Here is a 19,918-nt window from a genome sequence, read left to right on the forward strand (position 1 = left end):
ACCACATCAAAAAATGGGCAGAAGACCTAAACCGACAATTCTCCAAAGAAGACATAACAGATGGCCAAAAAACACATGAAAAGATGTTCAACAGCACTAATTATTAGAGAAATGCAAATCAAAACTACTAGGAGGAACTACCTTACACCACCCAGCATGGCCATCATTAAAAAGTTTACAACCTGGAAATGCTGAAGAGGGGTGGAGAAAATGGACCCCTTATCATACTTTTGGTGGGAATGCAAATTGGTGCAATACTATGGAAAAGAGTGTGGAGATTGCTCAGAACACTTAAAATAGAATTACCCTTGATCCAGCAATCCTACTCCTGGGCATCTCTCCAGAGAAAACATGACTTGAAAAGATACCTGTACTCCAATGTTCATTGCAGTACTAGGTACAATACCCAAGCCATGCAAACAACCTAAATGTCCATCGGCAGTGGAGGAGATAAAGAAGATGTGGTCCATATACACAATGGAATATTACCCAATCATACAAATGAAAGATGGGAGTTCCCACAGTGGCCCAGTGGTCATGAATCTGGCTGGTATCCATGTGGATGCAGGTTTGAACCCAAGCCTTCTTCCATGAGTCAGGGAGCTGGCATTGCTGTCAAATGTGGCGTAGGTCATAGATGTGGCTGATGCCATGTTGCTTGGACTGTGGTGTAGACCAGCAGCTGCAGCTGGGATTCAATCCCTAAATGGAAACTTCCATATGCCCTAGGTTTGGCCCTAAAATGTAAAAAAATAAAATAAAATAAATCATAAAGAATGAAATAATGCCATTTACAGCAGCATGGATGGACCTAGAAATTATTGTCCTAAGTGAAGTTAGACAGTGAAAGACAAACATCATATGATATCACTTATAGGTGGAATCTAAAAAAGGGATACAATGAACATCTTTGCAGAGCAGAAATAGACTAACAGACTTTGGAAAACTAATCGTTTCCAAAGAGACAAGTTGGGGAGTAGGTGGGGTGGGCTGGGTGTTTGGGATGGAAATGCTGTAAAATCAGGTTGTTATGTTTGCTGAACAACTATAAATGTAATAAAATTCAATATAGCCCTGGGAACTATGTCTAGACACTTATGATGGAGAATAATGTGAGAAAAAAGATATATATGTAAGTGAGACTGGGCCACCTTTCCATAGAGTAAAAAATTGACAGAATCCTGAAAAACAGCTATAATGGGGAAAAAAAACACATTATAATCTAAAATCAATGAATTAAAAATAATAAACAAACAAACAAATGAATACATACATACATACATACATAAACTTAGAAGGTTTTGCACAGGAAAACCTTGTTTGCACCTAAACAAACCAAAAAAAAGACGACCCATGGAATGGGAGAAAATATTTGCAAATGAAGCAACTGACAAGGGATTCACCTCCAAAATTTATAATCACCTCCAAAAAAATGGGCAGAAGACTTAGACAATTCTCCAAAGGAGCCAGACTGATGGTCATAAAGCACAAGAAAAGATGTTTATCATCACTACTTATTAAAAAAAATACAAATCAAGATACAATGAGGTACTCCCTCATACCCACCAGGATGGCCATCATCAAATAGTCTGCAATAAATAAGTGCTGTAGAGGATGTGGAGAAATGGGGACCCTCTTAACAGTGTTGGTGGGAATGAAAATTGATACAGCCACTGTGGAAAACACTATGATCCTGTCTCAAAAAAACTAAAAACAGAATTATCATATGATCCAGAAATCCCACTCCTGGGCATCTATCCAGAGAAATCCATGACTTGAAAAGACCTAGGCACCCAAGTGTCCACTGAAGCACTTTACAATAGCCAAGATCTGGAAGCAACCTAAATGTCCATCAACAGAAGAATGGATAAAGAAGAGGTGGTACATAAACACCATGGGATATTAGCCATTAAAACGAAAGAACTAATGGCACTTGCAGCAACATGGATGGATATAGACAGTATCATGCTAAGTGAAGTTAGTAAGACAGTGAGACACCAATATCATATGCTATCACTTATATGTGGGATCTAAAAAAATATGGATACAACTTCTGTGTAGAACAGAAAATGACTTTGAAAAACTTTCCGTTACCAGGTGGGATTCACCCCAGGTTCTCAAGGATGGTTCAACACACTCAAATCAAACAATGCCATGCACCACATTAACAAAAAAGTCAGAAACCACATGATCATCTCAAAAGATGCAGAAAAAGCATTTGACAAAGTCCAACATATATTCATGATCAAAACTCTTAATAAAGTGGGTCTAAGAGGGAACAATCCTTAACATAAATAAAGCCATTTATGACAAACCCGCAGAAAATATAATACTCAATGGAGAAAAGCTGAAAGCCTTCCCATGAAAATATGGAGCAAGACACGGATGCCCACTCTCAGCACCAATGTTATTCAACATATTACTAGAAGTTCTATCCACAGCAAACACACAAACAAAAGAAATAAAAGCCATCCAAATAGGAAGAGTAGTGGCTAAAACTGTCAGTGTAAAATGATCACAGTAAACCTAGTTAACATCCATTACCACAAAGAGTTACACATTTTCTTTCTGTGATAAGAACTTTTTTTTTTCCTTTTGGCTGTGCCTGTGACATGCAGAAGTTTCTGAGCCAGGGATTGAACCTGCTCCACAGCAGTGACCTGAGCCACAGCAATGATACCACTGGATCCTTAACCCACTCTCCACTAGGGCATCCAAGGACTCTTAAGATCCATTCTCTCAGCTACTCTCCAACACACAATGCGGTATTAACTGCAGTCACCATGCTGTACATTACCGTCCATGATTTATTTTATTTTATTTTATTTTATTTTATTTTATTTTATTTTATTTTATTTTATTTTATTTTATATTATTTTATTTTATTTTACTATTATTATTTATTACTCATCTGTAATTGCACAATGACCATAATAATCCAATTTCACAGGATTTCCATCCACAGCCCAAGCACATCCCCCCACCCCCCAAACTGTCTCCTCCGGAGACCATTATTTTCTGTCTTTTATTTATCAATCTGCTAAAAGGGAAGCTGAAGCAGGCTGAGTGACCTTTTAAATGTATGGAACCCCAAATGCTACAAAACGAGATTCCACAGGCTCCAAAGGCTGCCACAGATTCACCCTTCTTTGTGACTATGATGGAATTGTTCACCTATCAGTGTGAGCAGGGAAGATGTTAGGAATGGCTTATAAAAAGTTACTATTTTGCAAGCCCGTTCAGCTTGAGGCTCTTGAATATCATCCTAGAGCTCACTAACAGTTCACTGTATGGAATCCAGGGGCTGAGTCAAAATAGAGAGGTCTATTTTGGGAAGGGAAGCAGGAGGCTGTAGGGTCAGCTGGTGGACATGGTGAGCATATGGCTCCCTGATGGGTTGATGGCTGGATGTGGAATAAAGAAAAATAGGGTCAGGTCATCTGGGAACCAAGGACCTGAGATGAACTCGCCATTGTTAGAAGCATCCTGAACCTTCAGAAAAGAACAGGGACCATGTCTAAAGGTTTGGGAATATCAGAGCCATATCTCCTCAGAGAAGGACTCCCCAGGCTCTCCAGGCCTCACTCCCCAAGCCTCCCTTAGAGACAAGGCCTCCCCACCTTTGTCCTTGTCAGCTCACTGACCCTAGAGGTCCTGCCTATCCCTGAGGACTTGGGTTTCCACAGAGATATGGTGGTGGAGAATTGCTCATACAGCTTACCAGCCTGACCAACAGTAGTTCCCACCACACTGGGGCAACTGGGCACAGGGACACATGGCTCTAGAGACTTGAACCATCTGGACCCCATGTGCATGGTGTCCTTGCCTACCAGCTGTGCCACAGAAGAGCCAGGAATACCTGTGCTTGCCCAACTGATTCTCAGGGGGTTTTCCTGGGAGAACACTTGCCCACCTTACCTCTTATCCATGAATCCCCACGACTTCCTGACTGCTGCTTGTCGGCCAACCACACACCTGAGAAGCTTCTGTGCTAGAGAGTGATCTGCAATCAGCCTCACCCTTCTAGGGCCCCAGATTCTAGGACCATACAAATGCTGAAGGTGTGTCCCTGCCTAAGGTACAGATACCCTAAATCCATCCACATGATTTCCACTGGAATTCACCAGCATTTGGAGGGAGGAATTCTTGACCCTAAAGATTGAATCAACCTGAGAGGAGCAATGCTGTGATTCAGAATGAAGGGCCAAGGCACACATAAAATGCACACCGCCCAGGATGCCCCACTCACAATTCAAATATAATGTGATATACACACACACCAATGATGCCTGAATATTCTGGCTTGCCACATAATTAAGTCATAACACACAGATGAGTGATATGCTCTAAATGCATTTTTGAAGCTCTTCAAGAAACTCAGGTGACATTTCCGATGTGATATCTGCATGGTATGAATATTCCAAACATGAGCAAACTCAAATTACAAAGCTGAGGTAACCGAACACAGAGCCGATTATCCCAAGCTAGTCTGAACCAGTTCCAGTGCCCTTTCATATATGCATGTGCACACAATCCACTAACACTCTGAGGAGGACCCTCAACACCCACCAGGGGATGTAAGCAAAGGACATCACACATACATATGTGTGTGTGTGTGTGTGTGTGTGTCTTCTGAGCACACATGTACCTTTTAATCCTCAGTGTGAATCACCATACAAACTGACCGCCTAAGTTTACATATCTCAATAGACACAAATTCTAAAGTTTTACAGACAAATTCCTACTCACCTGGAATTTTCCACTGCCTCTCCTACTGAGACAGGTAGGGACCTGGCACCCTTGGCTGCGGTGGCTGCAGTGGCTGCAGGGAATGCACCTGGACAAACATCTCCTGGGGAACAAAATACAGCAAAAGTATAAACAATGAGAAAGAACTCTGCTTGCACATTGCGGACAAATCATGAGAAAAATACAACTGCCACTTCTGAAGAACAGAGAGCAAAAGCAGAGGACTATGCATGCCCCCTACATGCACCACACTAAAGGGGTGGGGTGGGCAAGCCCCCTCAGCCACCCCCCGGCCCAATCCCTGGACATGCCCCTATCCTCACCCCATAGAAGGAACTAGCTCACCGCTACTCAGTGAGAAGGTGAACGAGGGAACCTGGTGATTGCTTCAGTGCCTCTATGCTGAAGCAGGTGTCCTGAATAAAACCTTAACTGAGTTTCTCCTCCAGCATCTTATCAACTGCTCTTGATTAAGGAAGGCCAAGAACTCTAGCTGGTAACACTCCAACTCTATACACATCCAAAACATGGGCCTGAATAAAACAGGTGCAACCTACCTACCAACCAGTTGTCCATGTGGAATACCTACATGTACAGGCTCACGAAAACCAGCAAGTCCTCAGTTGTCTCATGCATAGCCTGTATGCCATGCCATAGCCCTAAAACACAGCCAATCCAGGACTCCTGAACACACACACAGCCTACACCGTTTCTTGGTTTCCAAACACACAGACTTCTCACACCTCTCAGAATACATACCACATAAGCTCCAGGAACTCAAATACACACACAGCCACAATTAGCCTACACTGACTAAGATACACATACAAATGTCAAACACCTATGGACACACACATACAGATATTCCCAACCCTTGGACATACAGATGCCCCAAACACTAGGCGTGATGCCACCTCTTCAAAATACAACCACCCTCCTCCTCCCCCAACATAGACACCAAAGGGCACTCTAAGTGTATGTGTGTCAAATGTATGCATGTTTTTACCCTCCCCTGGATAGACACAGACAGACCATCTCTTAGTACCTATTAACAAACACATTAGCAACAAACACATAACACCGCATTCTCCAAAGGAACATACTTTGCACACTCCTAACAACTCCAAGCCATGCGAACAAGACTTGCGCAGTCATGCACCTGGTGATAGACCTACAAACATGGATATGCAAGTAAGACCCATGGACATATCTCCAGAAAACCACATGTGCAATGACTTCCATCTATCAAATGATAAGAGGAGCCAGCTCACACACCTGCATCTACTAACACATAACCATAGCCCATATTTCTCCTACACATCAATGCAAGTCTCCAACTCCCCTGAATAAACACAGAACCTCATCTCTCCATTAGAAACACACATACGAACTCCTGGAAGAGCACATAGGCAAAGCATTCTCTGACATCAACCTCATGAATATGTTCACAGGTCCTTCTCCCAAGGCAACATAAAGGAGAGCAAAAATAAACCAATGGGACCTAGTCAAACTCACAAGTTTTTGCACAGCAAAGGAAACCAGCAAGAAAACACAAAGACAACTTTCACAATGGGAGAAAATAGTTTCAAACAATGCCATGGACAAGGGCTTCATCTCTAGGATATACAAGCAACATATGCAACTCAACAGCAGAAAAGCCAACCACCCAATGGACAAATGGGCAAAAGACCTGAAGAGACATTTCTCCAGGGAAGATACACAGATGGCCAACAAGCACCTGAAGCAATGCTCAACATCCCTGATTATTAGAGAAGTGCAAACCAAAACGACCATGAGATACCACCGCACACCAGTCACAATGGCCATCATTCATCAGTCCACAAATCACAAGTGCTGGAGGGGCTGTGGAGAAAAGGGAACCCTCCTGCCCTGTTGGTGGGAATGTAAGCTGGTACAGCCACTATGGACAACCACATGGAGGTACCTTAGACACCTATACCTAGAACTACCCTATGACCCCGCAATCCCACTCTTAAGCATACATCCGGACAAAACTTTCCTTGAAAAAGACACATGCACCTGCATGGCATAATAGCCAAGACATGGGAACCAACCCAAATGTCCATCAACAGATGATTGGATTGGGAAAATGTGGTATACATACACAATGGAATCCTACTCAACCATAAAAAAGGACATGAGGCCATTTGTGTCACCATGAATGAAACTAGAGACTCTCATCCTCAGGGAAATAAGTCAGAAAGAGAAAAACAAAGACCATAGGACATCACTTATAACTAGAATCTAGTATACAGCACAAATGAACATTTCCACAGAAGAGAAAATAATAGACTTGGAGAATGGACTTGTGGCTGCCCGGGGAGAGAGGGAGGGAGTGGGAGGGATTGGGAGCTTGGGGTTAACAGGTGCAAACTATTGATCTTGGAATGGATGTACAATGAGATCCTGCTGTGTGGCATTAAGAATTCTGTCTAGATACTTACATTGCCACACAACAATGTGATGAAAACCTGTGCGTACATGTATGCGTAACTTGGTCACCATGCTGTACAGCGGAAAAAAAAATAAATGAATAAATAAATAATAAATAACAAAGAAACACACATGTGCACTTCCCCAAATATTTAGGCCTAAAATGTCCCTACTGAAAAATACAAGTGCATAGCCCCAGCAAATATTCTACCAAATGACCATGCCCCTTGAATACACACACAAACTCATACACACAACTCCTCTCCACAAGCCCCAAATATACCCACAATTACCCAGGACATTACAAATATGGCAACGTATAACCCCTATGCATTTGGTTCCAAATACACATATAATACATGCTCTGCATATACATAAAATCACACTTCCCCCCCACCCAGCCTTCATGCAAATACAGAAGCACAGAAACACAGGACAGCCACCTATGGAATATTCACCAGTCTCATAAAAGTTTCAGACTTGCCCTAAACACATCAAAAGACACACACACAGCTCCTGAAAAACTGCTACACAGAAAAGCCAAGAAGCATACAACATGCTACAAATACACAAATAATCATCCTAAAGATAAGGATAGATTCGGACACTTAAAATACATGAAAAGTCCCACTGGGGGTGAAAGACAAGGTTTAACAGAGTTTGGGGAACTGGTGTAAGCTGAGGAGCACTCAAGGAATGGAACCCAGCTATGATCTACACTAACTTGAAGGAAGACCAGGGGCCTGTATGTGTCAGACATGTTGAAGCCACAAACCCCCATACTTAAAACATAGGACAATAGATAGGAAGAGTAAATCCTGTTGCATGAAGTCATGGAGTTAGTAGTCCTTGAAAAGCAGCATTTTTCCACATACCCAAGACAGAAATATAGATGACAGGGGACAAAACTAGGTAAATGGGGACATTAGCTGGAAACCTGAGATGAATTGCCATATTGTACATGTTACCACACTCCTGGTAATACACACAGGACTTCAATAGCATTGTTGACTGACCTGGGTAAGCCATGTAGGGGCAAAGTGAGGGACAAAAGATGTAAGCCTTGCCATCTGCCCCCAAATGAGGAAGAAGGCAAACTTCTCCCTTCTCCTCTTTTCCTTGGATTATAGAAATGGAGCTCTCTTGGTTCTTGGGGCTGCTCTGCTCCCTTGCCAGCCTACTTCTCTCTCTCTCACAAGTGTCTTATGCTAAAAAGCTCGCTCATTGCCTACTGCTTTGTCTCAAGCTGAATTCATTCTGCAATGAGTCAGAAAAGCCTGAGCTTCATGAGTCCTGACACTGGGAGAGAGGTTTTTCCTTAGAAGACAGTGGTTTTGAGGAGTTTGAGTCATTCGTTTGTGGCACAGAATGTTAAGGATCCAACTTTGTCACTGCAGCCATCCAGATCGCTGCTGTGGCATTCAGTCCTGGGCCTGGGAACCTCCACATGTGGCAGATAATATCAAAAAAAAGGAAAAAAAAATAATCATTGTGTTCCAGTCCACTCCTAACCTGGGATCCTGGGTTCAAGTGCCAAGCTACCGTGCAGGTTGATTCAAGTCCCACTCTCAATTTTGGCTGGGTTGAAGTCCCAGCCACGGAGTTTCACTACATTCCCCACATATACAACATAAACGGATTGTACACCCAAACAAACAGACCCCCGTAATGACCAAACATGGCCCTTATGCATAGGCAGATAATCCAAGTCCACCTTTAGACACACAATCCCAAAACTCATGGGTGAAAACACCATTTGCCAAATATTCCCCTGAACACCAACTTACAAACACCTAAACACCAACTCCTTGAGTGTGCCTCTGTTACATCTCAAAACCCTTCAAATATAACACTCACCCTTCAAAATGTTCACCAAAACACAGGCATGAACTCCCCTTATACACACATATCCATAGACCTAACCAACCCAGATATCTGACCACCCACCAGACTCCCAACAACCTATTAAATATGTATGAACCCCATCTAGGCTTGTGCATCATTCATGATTTACATCAGACTACAAAGAGATGGTGAGCACTACATTCAGGAAAGTTGTCCCCACCATGGACCCAAGCATGCCTTTTGAATATGAGCATTGACAGTAATTTTTATGTTCTGAAGGAGACACCAATGAAACAATGATCATGTACCTTGGCTCTTCACTGATTTTCCAGTGACCTGCGCTACTTCCTGGGAAGTGCATGAGGGTTTTCCAATTGGAAATGTTTCTGTCTAGCTTTCCTACTCTTGAGAACTGCATGCTGGAATGGCACACATTTGAATGGCCCACAAACTTTATGCACCTGCCTCTGGAAGCCCTGCAATCACTCAAGTCTTCATGCAGCCCGACCCACAGTGCTGCCAATAAACTGTGGTGGAAACACTGCTCCAGACCTTAACTCCATGCTGGCATGAACCCACACAGAGGAGGGCCCAGATATCCTACAGAGTGAAAAAGAGTGCTGAGGGCTCACACCCAACACGTGAAAAGTCCCCATATGCCTTACCAGGGCCTTCACAGAATTAAGCAAAAGGCCGCCATGACTGGCCCCACCCCCAGGCGGGCCACCCGTTGGTAAACCTCCCTCTGCCCTCATGCATGCACTACTGGCTTCCCGAGCAGACCCGCATCAACAGATGCTAGGAGAGATTGGTGGAGGGTAGTCCCTGCACCTGACAGCCCTAGCCACTAGTGGACATGTGCATGCTTGCTGGCGTGGGATGTGTGAATACCTAGCCCAGGTATTCTTGCAAGAGAGGAATATAATGGAGAATTGGCATCCTCTGGGGAGTTTTTTGATATGTCTTCTCATTGCGATCTTTCTGACCTTCTCCTCTTCAACCTCTCTCTTGTGAGATGATCTCCCACATTCAAATTGCAAACTTGAAAACTGTCCATTTAGATATGATCCCCATGAAAGAGTTCGGAGAGCTCCAGCCTAAGCACGGTATCCTCAATTTGGGCCAAGGGCATTCATGCCCTTTGGGCTGCAGTTCCCTAGTTTTGCTTACTGTTTTTTCTAGAAATATTAGGTCCTTTTACCTAGCAAGCCTTAGGGTTCCATTAAAAAGAATTTCTAGCAATGAATTGTAGACATGGAAAACACTCTGACAGAACTTTCTCCTGTTTCCATGCCTAGAGCTTTTCCAAATACATTTGTTCTACTCAAATGTTTCGCTCTCCATGTAGTTAGTTAATGCATGGAAGTTTTTCAATAAAGGTTGATTCATAGGTGTTTCCTTTGTAAGGTTTTGGTTACCCTTGTGAAGTAAACTTGACAATCTTGGCCAATTATAGCACAGCAGGTACTTTGGGACAATTGTACTCTCCCTCCCTACTTCTTTGACTACATCACAGAATTTCCATTGGCAATCAACCAACAAATAAATAGGAGCAGATTCAACTTACTGACCTGACATTGTCATACTTTGCAAAGAAATGTGAACCATCAGGACCATTCTCCGGTTAGCTGCAACGTTGGAGCATTTCTTCATCAACAGGATACCTCTCATGAGCCCTTACATCTAACAACACCCAGAGCTCCCAAGGGCACAGACTTGAAACGTCCACAAGACACAAACCTGGAATCTCTCAGTGCCTTTAAATTTCCATCAGCAAGTGGGAGATTACCTGTCTTCTGATGCTTGTGATCCATTTCCAGAGATGTTTCTCCTCAGCTGTCAGTGCCTGCCCTGAAGCTCTCTGCAGGAATAATCAGAGATAAGGGTCCAAAAGACATTGAGACACCCACATCCATGACTGGTTTTCCCTAATTACATTTCAGCTAATTTGATTATCTCTGCCTCTAGGATGTAGGGTTTGGAGGTAGTAAACAAAAATTGATTGCAGATTGGGAATGTCACTTTTCCACAATGTGATTTTCTATCAGGGTCCCTGAGAAGATGCATTCAAATACTATATAAGAACGATGAGTGAGGATCTTATAAATAATCGGTTGAATGGCTGAACAAGGGGAGGAGACAACAAGGAGCCTGCCCTTCTTGAATGCCTGGGTACAATGCTTGCCCCACCAATCCTCTCATATGAAGTTATTGGTTGAAAAACATTTAAAATTTTCATTATAAGAGCTCAAATACAGAGAAATATTTCCAAATTGTTTATTTTTTCAATCCCCCATCAAGAGGTACTTGATAGAAAGCTCACCATGATATTGCTTGAAATCCTCTCACCTCAGCTTCTCACTCTCTTTTGAGTCCATTTTTCTTTGCAAGGGCTAAGAAGCTTCTGAAGCATCTTCCCAAGTCTTTTTCTCAATGTGGGACACTCCTTATAAACCTCTCTTGCCTTCCCCGACACCCTAACATCAGTAGGAATTGTAGTGGTGCTACAGCAGAGAATGAATTTCACCTCCCAAGAGATTTGGTTGCAGTCCTATTAGGTTTCCACCCCTTATCTCCCTTGGCAAGTTTCCTAATTGTCCTCTCTTCTCACCACACAAAACATGAATACTCATTCATATCATTAGGAGAGTGTAAGGTGACATTAATTCTCAACATGAAAAAAAGAGTCAGAGAACTGTTTCTCATTTGTGTCTCTGTTTTGTTTTCTAAGGGATGCAGATGGGACCATAGGTAATGATGAGCCTAGATTCTAAAGTGGAAGGTTATGGGATGCAGACAGGAAATTCACAAGCTTATAAGCAGGGCTTGCAGGCCAGGTCTTAGGTGGGATTGGTTTTGTCCAAAAGGAGAGTGGACATTGGTGCATAAAATACTGGCACTCTCTCAAGGTGCACATGCATTTCACGGGTAGTTGATTTTTTAAATCCTAGAAATACAAGGAGTTTCCAATGTCGCTCAGCAGAAACGAACCTGGCAAGTATCCACGAGGATGTGGGTTTGATCCCTGGCCTCCCTCAGAGGAATAAGGATCTGGTGTTGCCTTTAGCTATGCTGTAGGTCACAGACACAGCTTGCATCCCACATTGCTGTGGGTGTGCATAGGCCTGCAGCTTTAGGTCCGATTTGACTCCTATTCTGGAACTCACATATGTTGCAGGTCTGGCCCTAAAAGGGAAAATAAATAAAAGACCAAAAAAAAAAAAAAAACCCAGATCTCTGGGATATTTAGTACATTAACTTGTCTTCTTGTCCTTTATTTCTGTCCTTAACCACACGAAGCACAAACACTCAATCCTATATCCTGTCTCTTCCATTAACATTTCATCCTGCAGATTTGGGGTCCCTTTGCCATTTTATTTTGGGTTGGACCAAAATGCACATTTCAGTTTCTAGTCCACGTTCTCATCCTCTCTAGAACTGCTCACTACTAAGCGCCGAATATGTTACCCTTTTTGGCTAGTCTTGCCAGATAAATGCTGATGCTGAGGGAAAGGTAAATTTCAGATAAATAGGGAAAGAACTTTCAGTAAAGATATGTCCAAAATGTTGCATAGGACAGAGTTAAGGCTAAAGGCAGGCACTGTGTACAGGAAATGAAAAATTCAAATGGAGCTGGATATTTACTTTTGATATTGCCTGGCTTTGAACACTCTGTTCTTTCAGTTCCTTGAATTTCAAGAGAATGTAGAAACTCCCATAATAAAGGTTAGTCCAGTAACAGAGGAGCCACAATGGCAGTATGAAGGTGACAAAAATAATATACTCAGATATACGGAGACAAGATTAATTTTCTATTTTTCCTTTTTACTTGTTTTCAAGATGAACTCTTACCTTATAATTGTTAAGTTTTCCATTGCAGTTGATTTACAATGCTTTGTCTATTTCAACTGTACAGCAAAAGGACCCTGTCATACAGACACACACACACACACACATATATACACATATATCATATATATATAATCGCTTTCTCACATTATCCTCCAACATTTTACATCCCTGTGCACATTTTAATTTTCAGAGACAAAGAAATAATTTTTGAAAAGGCAAATGGATTGCATTCAATGTTCCTTGCCCAAAAGATCTCTGAAAAGATGTGAATGAAACAGGTATCTCTGATCGCCGGTGGGAACGAGGACGGAGTGGACAGGGGAAAGAGGGGGGAGGAGGACTCAACACTGCATATTCTATCTGGCACAAGTGGATTGTGATCCCTGAGAAGGGAGGATTTGTGGAGAATATTACATTCAATCATTAAAAAGGTAAAACATACAATACTTACCAGCAATGTCATAATATGGGAAACACGTCAGACTGATCTCTGGTCTTGGACACGTGGGCTGTGCAGTGGCTTTTTGGATAGGCTGGGCCTTTCCAGCACAAAGGAACATGAGGAAGGTGGGTCCTGCTGGATGCTGGTTGGCACACAAGACGGCTTCCTTAGGAAAGATGGACACACACAAATCACAAATGGTGGGTCTGCTGAGAGAAGCCAAACCATAAACATTGGGTTCCAGGTGGCCATGAAAACCCAAGTGGTTATCAGATGATAAATGTTGAATTTTATTTAAAAGTCTGGCCTCTGGGGAAGGAAGCCTGGAGCCAGTAGGGAAGCTGAACAGGTTGAAAGACAACAAACAAATTGATGAATAACAAAGGGAAAGGTAACATCAAGACAAACCTCGGTGCTGTGACTCTGAAAACCAACACATACATTGCCTGATGAGGCACTCGACAATTGTCTGGCCCCTGCATAAGGTGGAAGAAACGTCTGGTTCTTGCCTCCCTGCAGAGGCCAGCATGGAATGGCACCCCACCCCCACCCAGGCTCACCTGCCCTCGGCCCCTCCCCCACTGCAGAATGACTGGAGGCCCGCATTCTACTGTTGAGATTCAAACTTGGGCTCCTTTACTTGCCTCCTGAGCATCTGTTGGGGCAGGTCCCTCGCTGGGTCCTGCTCTGGACTGTCCACGTTGAGGCCACCAGCCCGGGGTGGTCCAGGCCCATGCCTGTGGGAATGGCTTCAGAAGGCGGTAAGCCTCTAGACAGGGGCTGTTTTCCAAGAGAAAGGGCCTCCCTCAAATCCCTGGGTTTCCGTTGGGACCCTTCACTGTGGACATGGAGTTGGACGGAAGGAGAGGAAGACGAGAGTACTGCACCCCAGGGACATCTCAGCTGGGGAGCCTGTAGAAACCTGAGGCTGCCCTGGGGAGGACAGCTGCTTGGAGGTGGTTCAAGAGGCCTTGCTCTGGTTGGGGAGGCAGTATGGCAGCAGACAGGTTGGTGGTTTCTAGAAGGGAGACAAGCCACTTGGAACGTGTATGTAGCCAGTGTTGTCTTGCTATTCAATTTTATAACAAAACTTACTAATTTCAACCAATAGAGGTGAGTCATTTGAAACAGGAAAAGATTAAATTTTAGAAAATTTGTAAGAAATGACATCTTGTGGAGTTCCCACGGGGGTGCAGCAGGTTAAGCATGTGGCATTTCCACAGTTCCAGCTTAGGTGGGATTCAGTCCCTAGCCTGTTTCTCTATGCTGCAGGTACAGCCAAAAAAAATCCAGAAAACCTGACATTTCACTGTACTCCTGCCTACAGAATCTAGGCAGAGAGGCTGTTTTCACAACTAGACAATTAATTGTTATCCCTAAGCCATTCATTCCTTAACAGTTCTAATCTTTTATATGTATTAATCTCTCTTTAAGAAACATAAGAATCTTGCCAATACCTACGGTTTTATCAATGAACCCATTTTATCAACTGTCAGTGCCATGGCTATACATGTAAGAAATCTAAAATATATATGTGTGTATTGCATATCCCGAGTTTGCAATTTTTCTGCCTTTTGCTTCTTAGGGCCACACCTGCAGCATAGGGGAGTTCCCAGGCTATGGGTCTAATCAGAGCTGCGGCTGCTGGTCACAGCCACAGCCACAGTCACAGCAATGAGGTATCCAAGCCATGTCTATGACCTATACCAGAGCTCACGGCAATGCCGGATCTCTGACCCATTTAGTGAGGCCAGGGATCAACGCTGCATCCTTGTGGATACCAGTCAGATTTGTTTCCACCGTGCCACAACAGGAACTCCTTGGGTTTGCTATTTTTCATATCACACTCTCCCTCCCTCAATCAGTCCAATGGTGCTGTGGGGTGATCAGTCTTGACACAGACACCTTTCCTGGGTTCCCCTCACAGAGCCCTGTTCTGGACCCCATACCAACTTCAGCCACCCCTCTCTCCACACTCCTTTCTGCAGTGAGCTGCTCTAGGCCCCACCGGACAGCTGCTAACATACTCTACATGGATGAAACATCGCAGTAGGTTATGTGACAGCAGGTTATCTGGTAGAGCTGCATGAACCAGAGGGACTCAACTCTTGGCCAAGCTCAGGCTGCACACACCCCAAACACTTTGCTTCCTGATAGCAGTGCCTTTCAAACAAGATTCTTCCTCAAGTCCCAGAGAATAATGCAGACATGGGTGCTAGCTGCATGTACATTTCATAAGAAAGGACTTATGATCTTAGACTAAATCTAATCACACATTATAAAATTCATCAACCAATAAATGAATCATCTGGGGGACATCTACAGTACAAATACTTTCATCTCAGTCTTTCAGAGGTTTCTTAAAATAGTTTTGGAATTTATTTGACCAGGGGGAGGGGTTGGTCAGGGGATTTAGAAAGAGCCCATCACACATTCCCCATCGGACAACAATGTCCTGGAAGGCAGCAACAATGGCTTCCTGCCACCAGCACAAGAGCAACAAGACTAGGGTCAACTCTGCACCCCCTGAAAACATGCCCAGTAACTGGTAGAGAGTATTTATGCTCCAAAAATATGAGACTTCCTCCCCCAGTACGAGGATACTCCAAGAATCACTCACAGAGCCCCATCCTCTCAGTTTACAATGAAGAAACAATGGCTGGAAGAAGTGGAGTCATTGGACCAAGGTCACCCAGTAGCTTGGAGTCCAAGTAAATGAATTTATTTAGCAAACAAGGGTCTGGAAACCAGTGCAGTAAAGTCCTCATCATCAGAGTGATTTTATTATTCCTCAGCCAGCCAGCCATATATTTGTTCTATTAAACTTTCACCACACAGCCTTGGCTTTAATATTGTCACATGCATTCCTCTTCTCTCCCCAGAAGAGTGATGCTCTTTGAGGCACAAGATTCCCTCCAAATTCCATGTTAACAGTCCAGGAGAGCCTGGCTCTGCTGGGTGAGGAAGGACCATCACCTGACTGAGTGCTGCTGGAGGCAGCAAGCCAGCTGAGCAATGCCTCAGGTCCTGAGTGGACTCACTGGGAAGGCTGGTCTTGGCACTCATCAGGGGCTGTCGCAGCAGCTGCATGTCTGTCATATCCACATTAGGTGTCCAGGGCTGATTGAGGGGCCAGAGTGTAGGAGGAGGCTGAGTGTTGGCTGTACTCTTAAGACCTAGGAGAGGTACAGGACAACACCCACACCCTCACTTCAACACTGGGAGAAAGCCTGAGACCAAAGTGAACCATGAAGGTCAAGGGTGGATGCTGCAGGAATAAGGGGATAAAGCTCTGTCTTCCTCATTGAGCACCCTTGCTGGGTAGATCTCTCCTCTGGGACTGTGGAGGTCTTATGTGAAGATGGATCTTCCACATATCAAATTAGGTTTTAGGCTTAACAAGCGTCTTCTTGGCACATACTTAGTGGGATGACATTAGTGATGGGGGCCAAAACCCTGCTGTAAGCCATGGTGCTCCATGGCCTGCAGGGTCCTTTGGTGGGGGAGAACTGTGGTCCAGTGACTGCAGGGGCCTACTTGCCATGGGCAGAGACCCAGGATGTCAGTCATCACATATGTGTTTCATCAGAGGGGTCACGTGCTTCATGGTAGGCGAACCAGGAAGGAGCATGTGCCAGGAGCTAGGATGCAAGGGCAAGGCTGTCTGAGAACCTCAGTTACTGACCGCAGCTGCATTTTCCACGGGCCACATGCTGTTGGAACTAGACTTTGGTGCAAGCAAGTTTAGAGGGGTTCTCCATGGTGGGAGCTGTGTTCTCTCCTGATGGCACTCTGCCCATGCCAGCCTTGTGGTGTGAAGACAGAATGAGGATTGGGTGGGCTCAGTTTCTCAGCTGTGAAACCTGCATAAAAGGAGCTGAACCTCAGATATTCAGGCTTATGGACTGTCAGTGAGACCATGCTCCTTGCCTCTGATCCTTTCCTGCTTCCTCATCCTATTTCTTCACCAGTGAGCCTGAAAAGTAGGCATGGATATAGGAATGGAGGATGGAGGCTCCATCCCAGCAGCACAGTGGTGCTGACCAGTGAGGCATGAAAGTCCTCATGTGTTGCCGAGGCTCATCGTCCAGCATAGATGCAGGCAAAGCCCAGTGAAGATTTCAAAGTCAAGAGGAGAGTGTACTCAGAAGGCTGTGCCTGGACATCTCTGACTCTAGAATGAAGCTTGCTCAGAGGCAGAGGGGAAACCAACCAGTCAGTTGGTTAGAGAAAAGCCTTTAGCTCTGCCACTTAAACTAACAAACTTACAAATTACCTGACAGGCTTTGGGACAACACGAGGAAGCCTCAGAAGACTAGGGTCAACTTCCTAGCAAGTTTTGTTCTAACAAGAGGGGGAGGAATCCCTGTTATTTTCGCAAATAGCTGGGAGAGGAGGAACGAGTCAAGTGAAAAGGCAGATGAGGCTGGCAGCCCCGGGCAATCTTCAAAAAATTCCTGGGAGATACCCAGGGGGAGAGAGGAAGCTGTTGATGGGAGGTTCTGTTCCTGGTGGGGGTGGGGGGTTGCTGTTCTGTTGCAGAACTTGGAAAGCTGAGTCAAGCCATGGTGCTTGATTTAGCTTGGCTTGGTCTTTCTCAGGTCGAGCATTTGACAGGCACCTGCAGAGCTCTCTCTGGACCCCAGAGAGCTCAGACTACAAATCATCATTAGCAAAAGGTTCACAGCTTAGGCTAAGAAATGAGAAGGGACTAGGTCCATCTTCAGCAGATGAAGAAACCAGGAGGTACTCTTTTCTGCACAGAAGCCAAAGACAGCAGCCTTAAAATGTCTTGGGCCAGTTTGAAGAAGTATAGGGAAAAGAGCAATGGTTGTAAGGAAAGCAGGGCCCTTAGTTTTGTTTGGAAGTTGCTTATTATAATTGTGGATTCCATCGTCACCTGGGGTGTGGGAACCCTTGAGAATAGAAAAGGGGATTTCAGAAGTTTTAACGCACAGCCTATACATGGTGGAGAGACAGGAAATGCCATGAAACCTGAAGGTGCCACCAATGCAAGTTACACACTTGTTAGCTGACAGTGGGGCTTTGGATGCCATTTTTCAGGGCGAAAGGCAGTCTGTCTAAAGGGTAGAAGGTGTCCCTAGAACATAGAAACTCTGTGTCACAACCCATTGACCGGAGAGAGCTTTTAATTGACCATGGATGTTTGAGGCTAGAGTCTGGTGAAATTATGCACTTTTAATGGCAACTTGGAGGAGCTGAACCAGGACATGCGCTGCTCTTTTCTCTCTTTGACTCCTTGTCCATTGTCCTCCTCTAAACACTGCAAGCCATCTGCCATAGTCTGTAACTGGTGACAACTGTGCAGATTTAAACTGCAGGAGAGGCATCAGGCTCTGCAAACTCTGCATTTCCAAAATCGCTGTTTGGACTGTAAGCTGACCAAATAGACACATTTAGGATTTGGGCTCCTGTTTCCCAGCCAGAAATGCAGGCCTGGGAAAAGATGCTTCTCTATCTTGACACAAAGCTTTGTCTTGACAATTCATTGGAGCGTTGAGAAAATGGAACACAGAAGTCTCAGAGTTGGTGCAGCCCAATTTGGAAGCACTGGGAGGCTCCACATCCATTCCGGGGAAAATGAATTATGCTGCAGGTTCCGAAGAAGATCCTGACATTATCAGGAGCCGCTCTCACTAGGGCCCTCTGGTCAGGACCAGCCAGAGGAAGAAAAAGGAGGAGAGAAGAGATGCTTTTCCGGTATCTTAGGTCTTGAGTTGATGATGGGAGGGAGCTGGGTGAGAAATTTTACAAAGGTATAACACATTGTTACGATCCCTCACCTCGTCAGCTCCTGTCTGCTTGACAAGGACAATATCCCTTCAGGAAAATATGAAATAAAATGGAAAGTGGCCTCACGATGAAGTTACCTGAAGCAATGGCCTGATATGTTACAGAGTGTTGGGAGCAACATTAAAAAGGCATTTGTAACTGGCCACCTCCATGGCTCCAAGTGGAAGCTGATGCAGGCCTTCTCAGTCCCAGGGCTTTTGTGAGAGTTGGCCCCTCATGACCACTCTTGGCAAGCCAGGCCTGGGACCCTGGGGACCCCACCAGGGAAAAATTCCTTTTAAAGGGTCACAGCCCCTCTAACATGGACATTCTAGCAAGAGTCACGTCTGGGCAGAGGGTCAGAGGCATTCGAACCTGTGAGAGGACGAAGGAGGAGCCCAGCACCAAAGGGGGCTGGAAGTTGGCGACTGTCCCCACAATAATCTAATTATTACTCTGCTCCTGTCCCCTCCTGAATAACTTTTTTATTGAAGTAGAGTGGATTTCCAATGTTGTGTGTCAGGTGTGCAGAAAAGTGATTCCATTATACCCCTGCATGTGTATATCTAGTCTTTTCCAGATTCGTTTCCATTACAGGTTCGTAAAAGATGCTGATAGGTTGTCTATTTGATATTTAGTAGTGCTGATAACGTCCTCAATCTACCATAACTGGGCCCATCTGAATGACACCCAACACCGCTCCTTCCTGAAGGCTTTCCTCTCAAGCTGGATGCCTGTCAAGATTCCTGCGCTGTGTGACAGCCCTCTCACTGCTGGCCCTGC

General features: G+C 44.5%; 1 protein-coding gene across 1 annotated transcript in view; it reads right to left on the minus strand.

The window, feature by feature from the left end:
- The window catches only part of LOC146396310 (uncharacterized), a 150,756-nt gene that overhangs the window by 130,319 nt on the left and 519 nt on the right, over nt 1–19,918 (minus strand). The window contains exons 2-7 of the mRNA XM_084997529.1: nt 13,987–14,360; nt 13,352–13,508; nt 12,040–12,234; nt 10,838–10,909; nt 7,215–7,276; nt 4,750–4,852 (exon numbers count right to left, since the gene is read on the minus strand). The gene's annotated coding sequence lies outside the window, so the exon portion shown is untranslated. The remainder of the gene's footprint in view (nt 1–4,749; nt 4,853–7,214; nt 7,277–10,837; nt 10,910–12,039; nt 12,235–13,351; nt 13,509–13,986; nt 14,361–19,918) is intronic.

Source organism: Sus scrofa, chromosome 14, assembly GCF_054392235.1.
Source record: "Sus scrofa isolate SSC_HxYL_T2T_F1_AM1 chromosome 14, Sscrofa_HxYL_maternal_Yorkshire_Landrace_v2.0, whole genome shotgun sequence".
In the NCBI taxonomy this organism is placed as follows: Eukaryota; Metazoa; Chordata; class Mammalia; order Artiodactyla; family Suidae; genus Sus; species Sus scrofa.